Source organism: Pinus tabuliformis, chromosome 6 (genome assembly GCF_031772625.1).
Source record: "Pinus tabuliformis cultivar Carrire ecotype Pingquan chromosome 6, CPIR1, whole genome shotgun sequence".
Lineage (NCBI taxonomy): Eukaryota > Viridiplantae > Streptophyta > Pinopsida > Pinales > Pinaceae > Pinus > Pinus tabuliformis.
In genome coordinates, this window is record NC_142292.1 from 395,831,784 (window position 1) to 395,848,377 (window position 16,594).

Consider the following 16,594-nt stretch of genomic DNA (forward strand, 5'->3'; position numbering starts at 1 on the left):
GACCATGTTTGTTACACATTTGTTCAATCAATCAATAAAAAATGAGGTAATCTAGAAACAAGTGAACAAAGTTAGTTCTCAAATTTGTTATAGCAAGAATGTATGTTTGTTATGAAATTCAAGAATGCACACACACTTGGAATGTGAACACTTTCCTATTTGAATAACTTGAGCCCTTGCCTAACCTCCAAGAACTCACCATCCCCACCTCCACATTAACTTCCACATAGATTTTACAGTAAGTGTTGGCTTATTGGGGCCTGACCCAAGTTCAGAGTTAATTTAGCCAAGCAAATCTCGGTACTACTGGCTCTTTCGGAAACAGTCCACGGAGTGCAGACTGAGGTCTCACTTGAAGTAGTATGGGAGGGTGCTAGAACCAGGTTTCCGCACCCTGGAGATGTCTAATGAGGTCACATGGTCTGTTGTTTTGCCTTGCGCGCAGGTTTCTTCGAGCACTTTCCCGCACCTCGCAACCTAATATATTGCCTTCGTGCAGCCCTACCCAGGGGCTGAATGTCATGCTCTGCATTATTACCCAAGATCTTACTAGTATTCTAATGTTAGTTGATTATCTTAGCCTACTTGCGTGCTTTAAGTTATACATAACAATATAAATCATTCATACAAGTGCGCACAGTAAATAAACAGTATATTTGCAAAGTATATCAAACATGTATTAACCGAAGTGCAGATACACAGAATTATGACAAAACTTCTCTTTATTAATTCCTTCTTCGGTTACAGACTTGACTCTGCCCTGTGCACTCAGCTGCAGGGGTCCGCGCACTCAGTTGCAGAGCCTTCTCCTACTCTATGACTCAAAGACACACTTCACACTTTGACTCAATCACTTTCTCTTCTCATGCTTCTTTTCTATTATCTATCTCCTATATACGCATAGAGCCTCGCTCTATTTATACAATCCCATGGTCCGCGGACCATGGGTAGGTCTCTCTAGCCGAAATAACATTACAAAACTAGGGCCCCTGCGCTCGCAATTCGCGGAGCTTTACAACAAGATTTGGTCAAAACTTGGGCTTTGAGCCCCAAAACATGCCTTGGGGGGATTCCATGCCCAACAGGCCCCCAACACAAACATCATGACTCACCCTCGAGTCACTCAGTCGGCGCGGTGATCTTTGCACGGAATCCCTCCAACTGCTCTCGAACTGTGCTGAGGTCAGCAGCGCACTAAACTGTTGCTTGTTGGATCTACTGCATCTGTTGTTCCGAGACTTTTATGTCTAAACCGCTTCATTGCATCCGTACTGTTATCATCTGCATATGTTTATAGTCCCACACCTTTGTCCAGATCCTTGGAGCATGAAGACTGTGCTTCTGCCAGCTAGTCAGATAGTCGGGCCACCTGTGTAGGGCTTCAAGCAGCTGCCATTCACTTTGCCTAGAAAAGGCTCTCTAATTAGTTTAGCTAGTTGTACTACACCTCCATCCGTGACCTCCTTAACAACGTACGGTCCCAACCAATGCATTCTGAACTTTCCTGGGAATTTATCAAACTTCCTGTCATATAGCAACACAAAATCATTTACCTTGAAGGTGCGCAACTTAATATGTCGATCGTGTCAGGCCTTTTCACGCTTCTTTTGCACTTGTTGATAAAAGCCAGCCAGGAACCGTTCCACCTCGAGTACTTCTAACTACGCAAGTCTTTCTTCCATGGCATCGCGGTCCATCATACCTGTGAGAGTTGTTATGCACAGACTTGGCACAATATATTCCATTGGCATGACAGCTTCCACGCCATAAACTAACTGGAAAGGTTTATGTCCCGTCAGTTTCTTACATGTCGTCCTATAAGCCCATAGTACTACAAGGTACACACAAGTCCCAATCACTCCAATGCACGTTGCATACTTTGGTTAGTGCAGTTTCCAATATTTTGTTGAATGCTTCTACTGTCCCATTAGCTTGTGAGTGATACGGTGTGCTTTTCTGGTGATACACCTGGAACTCTTCTGTTAACGCGTTGATGGTTTCGTTCAGGGAATGTGTACCGCAATCACTCATTAATATTTTTGGACAGTCAAATCGAGTCAACACATGTTCAAATAAAAAGTTTGCAGCCGTACAGCCTTTTACCGGCTGCGCTTCCGCCCAATGAGTCAGGTACTCTGTCGCGATGATGATGTATCGCGTGCTCGTTTTTCCCTGAGGTTTGATAGGCCCTACAAAGTCAATTGCCCACTTTTCGAAGGGTTGCAGCATCATTTGTGGTTTCAAAGGCATCTCGTCCCTCCGCGATGGTTTACCTATCCTTTGACATATATCACAGACCTTACAGTATGCTTTTGAATCCTGATGAAGGGTTGGCTACCACAACCCTGCACGGAGAATCTTTTGTGCGGTCGCTCGTCCTGCATAATGTCCTCCTGCAGCGCCGTCGTACGCTTCCGCGAGGATCTGACTTCGTTCAAATTCAGGTACGTACCTTTGTATTATCTCATCGTTCCCGATTTTGTATAGGAGCCCCATGATGATAGAAAAATCAGTCGTGCTCACCACCAGTTCCTTCTTTTGTTGGACAGAGTATTCCTTCAGCGCAGTCCCTGTTTTCAGAAAGTGGATTATATCTTCAAAGTGTCTGTCCGCGACGCGCACAACAAAGAGCTGAGCGTTAGGTAATCCTTCCTCCAAACTAGTGGGTCCTCGCCCATCTCAATACGCGACAAGTGATCCGGTCTTGCGTTCAGGCATCCATGCTTTACCACGACCTCAAAGTCATATTCTTGGAACAATAAGAGCCACCTGCATATGCGCCCCCCCAACATAGGCTTATTGACCAAGTATTTCAGCATGGAATGGTCTGTATACATCTTGAAATGTCCTCCTAGCAAATAGTGCTGGTATTTTTGGAGTGCGTACACCATAGCCAATCCCTCGCGCTCGGTTGTGGAATAGTTTTTTTCTGCTTTGGACAACCTGCAACTTGCAAACGCGATAGGGTGATCCAAGCCCTCTCCGCCTTCTTGTGTGAGCACTGCTCCTAGTGCTATACATGACGCATCCACATGGACATGGAACCCCACATCCCATTTTGGGAAAACCAGGATTGGAGTGAAGGCCAATTTCCCCTTTAGGACCTCCAAGCTCTTCATGTAGAATTTCCCACTGTAGATCAACAGATTATGCAATAGACTAAAGCAAAATACAAGATCTACTTCTACAACAACTTTGCGAAAGCTAAATCGAATTGAGCAAGATCAAGAGAACACATTTAAATGAGAATGAGAAATCAATCACACATAACACAGAGGAAATAACCCAGGGAAAGCCTTAGCCTAAAACCCCAATCTCTGTATTATCATACAAGTGGAAAATAGTCACATAATTACACAAAGCCTTAGCTTGGAAGCCAACCAGCTCTTAGTATAATTCCTCTACTGCTCATAGACAGTCAAAGGCCTCTCACAAACCTTCTCCTATGCCCTCCAAGCCTCCTATTTCCTTGTGCAGTTTTTCTTGGGGTCCAGTGCCTCCACACATGTGAATTCCCATCTCACACTCCTCACTTGGCCCAGTAATAACTGCACAAACCTGAAGGAGATAATTCCTTTTGCATGGATGAGTTTCCTTTATAGGAAAATTCCTCCAACTGATAGTACACTGTCCCTTCCTTTAATCTCAACTGGGTCTTTCTCTGAACTAACATGCATGAGTTATTTATGAGAGAATATTCAGTTATCTGAAGTGCAACGGTTACATGCATACATGCATTAACTAACTGAACTCACAATTAATTCAACAAACTATTTGAACTAATCTAACTGGACTTGACTCAATTAACTGAGCCAACTAATTACAACTCAATATTACAACTCATCCTTATCTCTTTAACTGATGGATAAATTCCTCAATCAATGGAGAAACTGTTGCATGTCCCCACATAGACTTCATGTTTGATTTTCTACAACTAATTAACTCAAGATGAATTAATTAATTATTTTACAAACAACTGCTAAGATCAAATTCAAATTTTACTTCTCAATTTTAGTTCAGGAACTAACTAAAATTGGAATATATCCCGAAATTCTATTTATAGCAATGTTATTTTTAGCACTTCCATTTTTCATTCCTTGTTGCTATGTCCAACACTGGTACCTGAAATGCTATTTATAGCATTTCTTGTTGCTATTTTCAACACTCCCTCTCAACAAGAAAGGCATTCAACTCGAACCCAATCCTAAACCTTTGGAATGTTCTGCATGCAACACTTCTCCCAAGTGTTGTTGCTCCAGCAACTCTAGAAACAAAAAATCTCCCAACTGACCTCCCTGTTGGGCTAGAAACATCCTCTGATGCTGAAGCTCCCTCTGCCACTAACAAGTTCTCCCTCTATGACCTCTGATCTGCTACAACACTGCATGCATCTCGCACCGTTGCACACCTCTCTGTGCCATCCTGCACTAGTGCAACACTCCTGTGCCTCTCGCATTGTTGCAGCCTGCTAGCTCTGCATTGTCTTGGGATTCCTGCACTATAGCTCTCTCTGTTGCTCCATCTGCATCTGTCTCTATGAACTCAGCCAGTCTTGCTACTCCTCATCGGGGCTTCCATAGCAAGTTCTAATCAAAGAGGTTGGGTACCTCAATGATCTTGTCCCTATTCCAGCCTTCTTGGGACTGTCACTCCACATCGCCCCACCTCCTACCTGGGGGTATGGATGCATGTGATCCCTCTGCCCACATGGCTCGAAATTTCTCCCTACTGGAGGTCTCTGCATGAGTGGATGCCTCCACTCAGTCTCCTCTCGGCTTCTCCAGTTGTGGCTGCTCCACAACCTCCTGAAGCTGCTTCACCAATCATGGCTCCTCCACAATCCTCTGAGACTTCTCCTGGCACTGCATGTTGAGAGGTAATGTACTTTCCTTCTCAACCACCAAGTCTTTAACCTTTGCCTTGATCCTCAAGGATTTGCATGCCTCAAGTGCATATAGGTTCTTGGCTAGCACACCAATCTGTTTCATCTGTCCCGCCGTCACGAAATTTTCGGGAAAAAGAGTTGTTTTTAAATCAACGATATCTCCCTCATCCGAACTCCGATTCAGCAGATTTTTTTTTTTGAATTTGGATATTTTTCCGCAAGGAATCCAGATATGCTATTTGTTTCTGAAAATTTTGCACAAAAAATTTCAGATCTGCTCCGAAAACTAGCGGCCCAATTTTTTTTTTTTTTTTTTTTACTTCGAATTCTCTTCTTCGTATATTGTTCTCCACTTTGATCTCCTTTGCTCCGGTACCATGTAGAACTTTTTATACAAAACATCACTCCAATACCATGTAGAATTTTCCACTGTAGATGAAACGATTATGCAATAGACTAAAGCAAAATATAAGATCTACTTCTACAACAACTTTGTGGAAGCTTAATTGAATTGAGAAAGATCAAGAGAACACATATAACTGAGAATGAGAAATCAATCACACATAACACAGAAGAAATAAACCAAGGAAAGCCTCAGCCTAAAACCCTAATCTCTGTATTATCATACAAGTGGAAAATAGTCGCAAAATTACACAAATCCTTAGCTTGGAAGCCAACCAGCTCTCAGTATAATCCCTCAGCTACTCATAGACAGTCAAAGGCCTCTAACAAACCAACTCCTCTGCCCTCCAAGCCTCCTATTTCCTTGCGCATTTTTTCTTGGGGTCCAGTGCTTCCACACATGTGAATTCCCATCTCACACTGCTCACTTGGCCCAGTAATAACTGCACAAACCTGGAGGAGATAATTCCTTCTGCATGGATGAGTTTCCTTTATAGGAAAATTCCTCCAACTAATAGTACATTGTCCCTTCCTTTAATCTCAACTAGGTCTTTCTCTGAACTGACATGCATGAGTTATTTATGAGAAAATATTCAGTTATCTGAAGTGCAGCAGTTGCATGCATGCATGCATTAACTAACTGAAATCACAATTAATTCAACAAATTGTTTGAACTAATCTTACTGGACTTGACTCAGTTAACTAAGCCAACTAATTACAACTCAATATCACAACTCAATATTACAACTCATCCTTATCTCTTTAACTGATGGATAAATTCCTCAATCAATGGAGAAACTGTTGCATGTCCCCACATAGACTTCATGTTTGATTTTCTACAACTAATTAACTCAAGATGAATTAATTAATTATTTTACAAACAACTGCTAAGATCAAATTCGAATTTTACTTCTCAATTTTAGTTCAGGGACTAACTAAAATTGGAATCTATCCCGAAATGCTATTTATAGCAATGTTATTTTTAGCACTTCCATTTTTCATTCCTTGTTGCTATGTCCAACACTGGTACCTGAAATGCTATTTATAACAATGTTATTTATAGCATTTCTTGTTGCTATTTCCAACACTTCATGCAATCATCATTCCAGCAGAATGTGACATCCTTTTTCAATAGTTTCTCCATCGACGCAATGATCTAGGCATAGCTTTTGATGAACTTCCTGTAGTACCCTGTGTGTCCCAAGGTAGCATAAAATTGTTTAACACTTCGCGGTGCTTCCAAATTCAGAATTACTACGATCTTCGCAGGATCTACCATTAGTTTGTGCTTGCAGACCACATGTCCTAGTAGGTTCCCAAAGGGAATGAGGAACGTATACTTCTTAAGGTTCAGCGCAATCTGGTGTCGTCGAAAAGTATCCAGCATCAAGCGTAAGCTTGCTACGTGGTGCTTAACCAATCCAAAGAGAGTCCAATCATCCAGATAGACCTCCAGGAACTTGTGGATGTATTCTTTGAATAAGGAAACAACTATGCGCGAAAAGATGGCTGGCGCATTCTTCAACCCAAATGGCATAATGGTGTATTAAAAGCAGCCCCATTCAGTTGCGAAGGTGGTCTTGAACCTGTCTTTTGGCATGATTTTGATCTGGTGTTACCTTGAGAACTTGTCCGTGAAAGAGTATGCTTCTTGTCCGCCAACATTTTCCAATACTTCATCTGTGAATGGGGTCGGGAATGGGTCGTGCACACAGGCATCATTCAATTTCCTGAGGTCCATGCATATTCTTATCTCACCCTTCTACTTCTTTTCCTGTACTACCATAGGGCTTACCCAGTCGGATTCTTCCACCAGCTCAATAATTCCAGCCGCGAGCATTTTGTCTAATTCTACGCGGACCTTTTCCTTGTACTTCAGATTCAAGCGGTAAGGCCTCTACTTAATTGGCTTCGCGTCGGGTTTCAAGGTGATCTTCATCATCCCTAAATCACCAATGATCCCTTTTAAGTCTGTGATCTTGGTTGGGAATAAGTCTTGGTACTCACGAAGTAACTCAGCGACCTTATCCACCATGGCATCGTCCCAGTAGTCGCCGAGCATTGCATACTTCGGTTCGGCCTCCATACCGATGTTCACCTACTTTGTTTTTACCAGTGCAGTGATGTCAGGATCTTCAATCAATGGTCCTTGAACCTCACAATAGCCTTCAGTTTCTGGAATGTTAATTTTTCGTGGATCTTCATTATCATCCTCAATGTTTACAGTGTAACATTCCAACGCGCAGCTTAGCTGGGTTGCCCATTCCGGGTGAAGCACTTCCATAGGCTCCTGGGGTATTTTAAAGATAGCTTCTTTTACTACTTGCAGCGCATCATCAACAGTATCCCACCAATGATCTTCAAACATGAAGGTTAATAGGAATCCTTCGCACAAGATATCCCATTCGTTCATGCCATGGCAGAGCTCCATTTCTATATACCAATTCATGGGTATGATATCCAGGGTATGACAAAACAGGTGCACCCACTCAGGTTGTGGCTCTTCCCCGTAGACCTTGGTCCATTTCGCAAGGTGTGCACGGGGATCATCCCATCCATCATATTTTTCCATTAGCAGCATCTGAGGCATCCCAAATAGCATGCGCATCATCCTTCTACATTCGCTTCAGTCCTCAAAATTTCTTTGATGCATACCCTACCACCTTGCGGGCGTAGTGCGCAGTGCCCATTTCAGAGCGTCGAAACGTTGTTATTCTGGTACTTCTCTTTCAAATTTGTTCAGGAAATCATCCACTTCGCTCAATCCGTCATACACAGGTAGATCTCTTACCTTTGTTGCCACGCAGCGCAGTGACCTTATCATCATGTTGCAATTGAGCATGGTTACCTCGTGTAACCAATTCTGCCATCGTTCTATCTCTTCATCCGAATCTGAGGTGCAGGAGCTTTCACACTCCCACGAGATCCTGCCATCTGTGGTTGGATTTACCCAGTCTTGCTCCCACGCAGTTACCTTGTAGATACAGTCTAGTTCATCGTCGTTGTCGTATTCGCCCACTGGCTCTGTGTAGCGCGATCCTTCCACAGGGTCTAAAGGTACCACTACGCGTAGTGACTTTTTCTCAAAAATCATCTTGCGCTTATTTAGATTATCACTCCATTCATGTTAGTGGCCCAATATATTCCCAGTAGTGCTGGATAGGGATTGTTGTCATCATCAATCTCTATCACTTCAAAATTTGCTAGCACACTCGCACCTTCGATATCTATCGTTATTCCCTGCAAATTTTTTCCATAGGTAGGATCTTTTGTTGGTTTTCCATTCGCAGCTGGATCGGTGACCATTGCAGTGCAGGCCTGCCCATGCACTCCCATGTCTTTTTTGGCATGACATTCGCGTCTGATCCTAGATCCAAAATTACTTGATCCATTTCATATTCCCCGATCTGCGCGGTCAATCTCATCTCTCTCGCTGTTTGCGTTGTTTTTCTTCCCGAGCTTCCAAACTACGCGCGGTTCCCCTGGCGTGGTTCCAGCACATCTAGTGATGAGTTCTTGTAGTCCCTTCATAGCTTTGTTGTCGCGTAGCAGCTTCATGAATGCCTCCAAAAATGTAGTGAGCATTGATCCGTCCATTTCCGGTTCCAGTTTGTCTTTACTTCCTGAAGTGTAGGCATTCGTGAAGCTCTTCTTAGCTTCCATGAATGTCTCCTTAGCACACTCCAGGTCAAATTTAGGTTCCTTCGTCAGAGCCTTGCGAACCCAGGTACTTTCTTCAGGCTACTTGCCCTTGTCATCCCCCGTCATAATACCGCTTCGGAGCACGATATTTACATTCGAGTCTTCCTCGGGCAGCTCAAACCTCATCATTTGCAAGTTCTAAGTTGGGGGACGTTGGAGTGCTCCTTTATCGTGCAACCTCTCTATCAGTGTGGGACAGTCTTCCGTCTCATGATCAAACTGGGTACAATATAAGCATGATGGTCTCGTCGGATTTGTACAATCGCGGGCATAATGCCCTGGTCCTCCGCACTTGTAACATATCGGTTGTCCACAACCTCTTCCTGGTCCCATTCCACCTCGGCCTCGTCCGCGCCCCTGAAATCCAGTGCACGCCATCCCTACATTTTGATCAAGGGCCCGTGTTTCAGTTTAAACTCTGTAGGTAGGAGTGTGATCCATCATCAGTTCATAACTTCTACAGGTGTGCTCATTGTGGCCTACTGACCTGCAGAAATTACAGAACAACTGCTGGGAGTTCTGCATGTACTTCTGTAATAGATGGTAGTTATCTGTAACATGCTTCCCTCATATCTAACAAATCACGCACCATAATGCAGGCACCGCGCTTGGTCCTGCTTGTGCCTCCAGTCTTAGTGGCATTGGTCCTCCTCCCACCAGGTAGTTCGTGAAGACTGGACAATGGTCCTTGTCATGTCCTTGACCTTTGCACTTTATGCACCATACCTCTTTGCATGGTTCTGGGTGAGCCGTCTTGTCTTATTTCAAACTCTGCATCTTAAGGCACAAGTTTTTCAACTGCACGTGAATCTATTGAACTCCTGGGTTAGGATCTTGTATCAAGGTCTTGTGCAGCCTCATTTCGATCTCCAAGGCCTCGGCCTGAGTGGATAGCTTCTGTTGTGATAGCGCATTCCTTAGATGCGGCGTTAGTGATGCTACAAACCATGTGCGGTGTTGCCCATCCATCAAGGTCATGTTGGCTTCACGAATCATACACTTCAGTCTCTGATCTAGCTCCTAGGGGGTCTCGCCTGGAAGCATCGCAATTTCCTTAAATCCAATAATCGACTGTCTCTGATTTTGGCATGCTAAATTCCCTGTTTAGCACAGCTTGGATATCCACGATCCCTGCGTTTGGATTGTCATTGGAATGCTTAATGTACCACGTCACTGCGCGATCCTACAAAGTGCTAACCAGTGCTGCTTTCTTTATGTTATCATTCGTGACTCCCTGCGCTTCCCATACAGCCCTTACCATGAACCAAAACTGGTTCGGATCTTCATTCCCTACTCCTTTGAACACCGACAACTTTATCGCGCTTGCCATATTGAATTATGGTGGTGGTGAAGGTGGTGTGGATGAATATGGGGGTGAAGATCGTGAAACTGGTGGTGGTGTAGGTGGGAGTGGTATGCGTGGAATTCGTCGCTTTATCAAATTGATCGCACTTCTTGGTGAAACCTTCGCGAGCTCTTCCTCGCTTTCTCGTGGAGGTGAAATCAAGGGGATAGTTTCTAGTTCTGCACTACCTTCGTTTCTGTAGATCCTCCCACTTCACGTAGCCCCAAACATCAATTTATTCGCATAACCCTCTTTTCACACAATAGCATTTTAATCCAAGTGTTCAAAGATTTAATGTACTTACCTCGCGGCCCTTTGAGGAAGCATCATTCTGCCTTGCTATAGCTGACGGAATTATCTACTGCGAACTCGGTCATAAATCCTCTTATAATTCGATCGAGCCAATGATCCACAGCGCGCGCAATCTTATCCTCCGATTCTTCTAGTCTGCGCACCAACTCTGGAGTCCACACAATCGGTTTGTCGAGCCTACACCTTCCTTAACTATCTGCTAGCTTCGCGATCCACTTGTACAACTCAGAGGGGAAGGATGCAAAGAAAATTTCATGGATTTCCGTATATAAGTAGCAACCTAACCACTCTTCTTTTGATAATCGCGGGTTCCTGTTTTCCTGCACTACGAACTCGTGAATCTTTCTGTCCAACCACTCTTCAATTCCTTTCTTTGTCGGATTTCAGTGATACGACATCATACATCTCTATGCAAATCCTGGTCCCAACAACGTAACCATTTGTTGGCTTATCAAGGCTTGATCCAGGTTTAGAGTTAATTTAGCCAAACAAATCTCGGTACTACTGGCCCTTTCGACAACAACCCATAGAGTGTGGAATTGAGGTCTCACCCGAAGTAGTATGGGAGGGTGCTAGAACCAGGTTTCTGCACCCTAAAGATCTCTGATGAGGTCACATGGTCCACAGTTTGACCCTGCGCGCAGGTTGCTTCACACACTTTCCCACACCTCGCAACCTGATATACTGCCTTCGCATAGCCCTACCCAGGGGCTGAACGTCATGCTCTGCGTTATTACCCAAGATCTTACTGGTATTCCAATGTTAGTTGATTATCTTAGCCTACTTGTGTGCTTTAAGTTATACTTAACAATATAAATCATTCATACAAGTGCGCGCAGTAAATAAACAATATATTTGCAAAGTATATCAAACATGTATTAACCCAAGTATAGATACACAGAATTATGACAAAACTTCTCTTTATTAATTCCTTCTTCGGTTACAGACTTAACTCCGCCCTGCGCACTCAGCTGCAGGGGTCTGCGCACTCAGTTGCGGACTACTAGGCCTCTGCGCACTCAGCTGCAGAGCCTTCTCCTACTCTACAACCCAAAGACACACTTCACACTTCGACTCAATCACTTTCTCTTCTCATGCTTCTTTTCTATTATCTATCTCCTATCTACACTTAGAGCCTCGCTCTATTTATACAATCCCATGGTCCGCGGACCATGGGTAGGTCTCTCTAGCCAACATAACATTACAAAACTAGGGCGGACAACCCTATGACTCTATCATACTTTCCCGCCCCGCGCCCACAATTCGTGGAGTTTTACAACAAGATTCGGTCAAAACTTGGGCTTTGAGCCCCAAAACATTCCTTGAGGGGATTCCTACCCAACAGTAAGTGATAAAAATGCATCTGGTAAGAACTCATGCATGTTTTTAAAAACTTCAGCCCTTGTCTAACCTCATCATCCACACCTCCACATTAACTTCCACATAGGTTTTACTCTAAGTGATAAAAATGCATGTGGTAAAAACTCATACATGTTTCTAATCATTTTCTCCTACCCACACTGCATTTCTCTCCATTTTTTCTTTAACAAATCCATAAATTTTCATGATAATTCAAAATATAATTCATAAACACAAACATGCGAAAGGTTGGCATCATTGGCATTTACCCAATGATACCATATTCTTAAAAATATTAAACTTTTACATATATATATATATTTATATTAAATTTTCCATAAACAAATAACTAGATTATATCACCTTAGCTTTCATCATTTAACGAGTGGGTGACTATAATTCCATGCCACGCCAACACATGTCAAAATATATATCACGATTTTCTACCAACAACACATTAGCCCTCCCCCTTTTCGTGCATTATTTTGACTCTTCGTATGCGGAATTACAAAGTGAGATTCTGAACTTGCAGTGTCATGTCTTTAAAAGGTTCTCAAAATTAGTTAAATGTCATGGAAATTACTCCCATATTGCCCAGAGTGCTTTCAGAAAACGACAATCTCATATCTTTGAAAGCGCGTAGTCTAAGAATGTGTAAATTTCGCCTTTTGAAAATATGTGGAAATTACTTGACATCTAAGTCCACAACGGGGATATGTCTATGATTAGAGACGTTAGAAAATGGCAGGAAAATTGGCCATCATTTGCAGTGCAATCTGAGCATACATCTGATTGAATGATGGTGTCAAATTAAGGAAATTTTTTAGAGAGGTGCATTTTCTTTATTAGAAATATTTTTATTAGTTTATTAAATAAATAAAGAGGAGTTACTATTAATAGAATATGGGGCAATAAGTTAAGATAGCGCAGTGCTTATGCTCAAAGTATTTACTATGATGAAATACGAAGCACTACATATATTGTCAAAAAATTATTTGTATTTCAAAATACTCCAAAAAGTAAGAGTGTTTGGTTGTTTAATGGTATTAGAGAATCTACAAAGAATCAACCTAGTAGACCTAAAAGTAGAAGTGATAACAATGTCTACTACATGTACACAAGAAATTATAGAAAAGTATGAGAAACTGAGATATTTTGTAGAAGGTTGGAGGTATGGTGAATCATGGCGTAATGAGTTTTGGCTTTTCCTACAAGATTTTTATAAACCTCTAGGATTAATATTCCATAATCAACATTTGTAAATTATACTCTATATAACAAAAAGGAAAAAGAACAATTTATGTTTGATGGTGCAAAGTAACATACTTGAAATGTTTAGTGCTAAAATGTATTGTATGTTTTATAGATTTGAATATAAGCACAATGTGGTAAACAATAATTGAAAACAATAAAACCATTTATTTTTTTATTACATAATAACATTACACCATAAAATATTTTGTTGTATATAAGTGGCTTGATCTTTGCATGTAATCATCACACATTAATGGTTTGCACAAATTAAACAAAATAAGACACTAATATCTAGAAAATGGTTTGCACAACCTAAACAAAATAAGACGCTAATATCTAGAAAAATAGTGGTGTATACATGAAACACAAGTAAAGTTACATCCTTGAAAGTGAAAATGCAATATTTTTTATGACTTGAAAAAGATATTTGAGTAAAAAAAATCCAATTACAATTCATATTACACAAACGCGACATTTACATTTTGCATTTGATAGAAAAAAATAAAGATACAAATGACAAATCTTAAAGGAATCCATAAAATCTTTGTAAGTGGTGTACTTGCAAGGGCGCACACAAGCTTATCATGATCTTAGAAATTATACAATCACATAAATGCAATAATATACAAGTGAAAAATAGTATTAAGAATTGTTCTCATCTTAAAGTAAATTACCCATGCAAAAATATATATAAAAAACATCATATGATCTAATATACAATGTATATATATTGTAACACATATCCAAGATTTAAGAATATCTCAATCAATTATAGAAACTAGAGCTCAACCACTACAAAGCTTAGAATTAACAACATATTATATTTTTACATGTTATTCCAATAATTTACATATATATATAAAGAAGGGACACACTCAACACTATTTCTAATAGGATTGGGATATTTCATTATTTAAATTTTTTTTAATGTAAAAAATTTAAATGTCAAGGAATTTTTTTAAAAACATTTAAATTATTTAACAATTAAAAAATTACAAAGTGCCCTCTCCCTTTCCGTGCATTATTTTGACTCTCCGAACGCGGAAATTACAAAGTGAGATTCCGAATTTGCAGTGTCATGTCCTCGAAATTTGTTAAAGTTCTAGAGTGCTTTCAGAAATTGACAATCTCATAGCTTTGAAAGCGCGTCGTCTAAAAAGCCGTAAATTTCGCGTGGAAATTACTTGCCATCTAAGTAAGTCCACACTCGGTATATGTCTACGTTAGAAAATGCCAGGAAAACTGGCCACCATTTCGCAGTGCAATCTGAGAATACATCCGATTGAATGATTGTCTAAATTAAGGAAATTTCCTAGAGAGTTTGGTGATCCTGGTGCATTTTCTTTATTAGAAATATTTTCATTAGTTTATTTAAAGAAATTAGAGGAGTTACTATTAATAGAAGATGGGAAATGTTTATGTTCAAAATATTTCTCATTGAAATGTTGAAATGTGAAGTATTACACATATTGCCAGAAAATTATTTGTATATCAAAACACTAAAAAAAAAGGGTATTTGGTTGTTTCATGGTATTACACAATCTATAAAGAATCAAGCTAGTAAATCTAAAAATAGAAGTGAGAACAATGTCTACTACATCTACACAAGAAATTATAGAGAAGTATGAGCAAGTGAGATTTTTTGTAGAAGGTTAAAGCTATGATGAATCTTGGTGTAATGAGTTTTGATTTTTCCTACAAGAGTTTTATAGATTTTTATGAATAATATTTTCATAATCAATATTTGTAATTTGTACTTTATATAACAAAAAGGGAAAAAAAAACAAACTATGTTTGATGGTGCAAAATAACATCCTTGAAATGTTTAGTGCTAAAATGTATTGTATGTTTTATAGATTTGAACATAAGCAGAATGTGGTAAACAATAATTGAAAATAATAAAACCATTTCAATCATTTTTTTTTTTTCTATTACATTTTAGCATTACACCATAAAATATTTTGGTGTATACAACTTGCTTGATCTTTGCACGCAATTATCACACATTAATGGTTTGCACAACCTAAACAAAACAAGACACTAATATCTAGAAAATAAGTGGTGCATACATGAAACACAAATAAAATTATATCCTCGGAAGTGCAAGTGCAATATTTTTTATGACCTCAAAAAAATACTCTAGTCAAAGGAGATAGAATTGACTTTTTCCATTAAACCACAATTCATGTTACACAAACCTGACATTTACATTTTGCATTAACTTGCAACTTATAGTTAAGAAGAAAAAAAATAAGGATAACAAACATGACATTTACATTTTGCATTAACTTGCAACTTATAGTTAAGAAGAAAAAAAATAAGGATAAAAATGACAAGTCCTAAAGGAATCCATAAGGTTCTGTAAGTGGTGTGCTTGCAAAAGCGCACATTCAAGCTTATCATGATTTTAAAAATTATACAATCACAAAAGTGCAATACTATACAAGTGAAAAATAGTATTGAGAATTGCTCTCATCTTAAAGTAGGTTACCAATGCAAAGATATATATAAAAAACATCATATACTTTAATATAATATACAATGTATATATATTGCAACACATAACCAAGATTTAACAATATCTCAATCAATTATGGAAACTAAAACTCAACCACTACCAAACTTAGAGTTAACATCCTATTATTTTTTCATATGTTATTCCAATAACCAACATATATATAGAGAGGGGGTTGGAGCTCAACACTATTTCTAATAAGATTGGGATATTTCATTATTTAAATTGTTTTTAATGTAAAATAATGTTAAAAAAGAATAAAATATTTAAATTATTTTACAATTAAAAAATTAAATTTTGGTATATGTATTTTGGAACTGAATTTTCAAAATTTTAACTTAATTAGAACACACACACATATATGTATATCTTCTATCTATTTACAAATTGGTATAGCCCGACAATAACAAACAAAAGTCTTTGAAGATGAACCCTAAATTCACAAGAAAAGTTTAAGCAACAATAACAAAAAAATGGAAAAAATGAGCTCTAAATTCACAAGAAGATGTTTCACCTATGGTGAAATAGTAACTCATTAGTAATTTGGGCGAGGCCCAAAATAAACCTAGTGGTTGCCACTACGACACTAAGATTATATCCAATAACCCACAAGCCAAATAACATTATCTTTTTCACCTATGGTGAAATGGTAACTCATTAGAGTAATTTGGGCGAGGCCCAAGATAAACCTAGTGGTTGCCACTATGACACTAACATTATATCCAATAGCCCACAAGCCAAATATACTGCAAATTTATGACTTACTAAGAGCAAGGACACAATGAAAGGTGGAGGGGATAACAACGGATTATTCCAACCA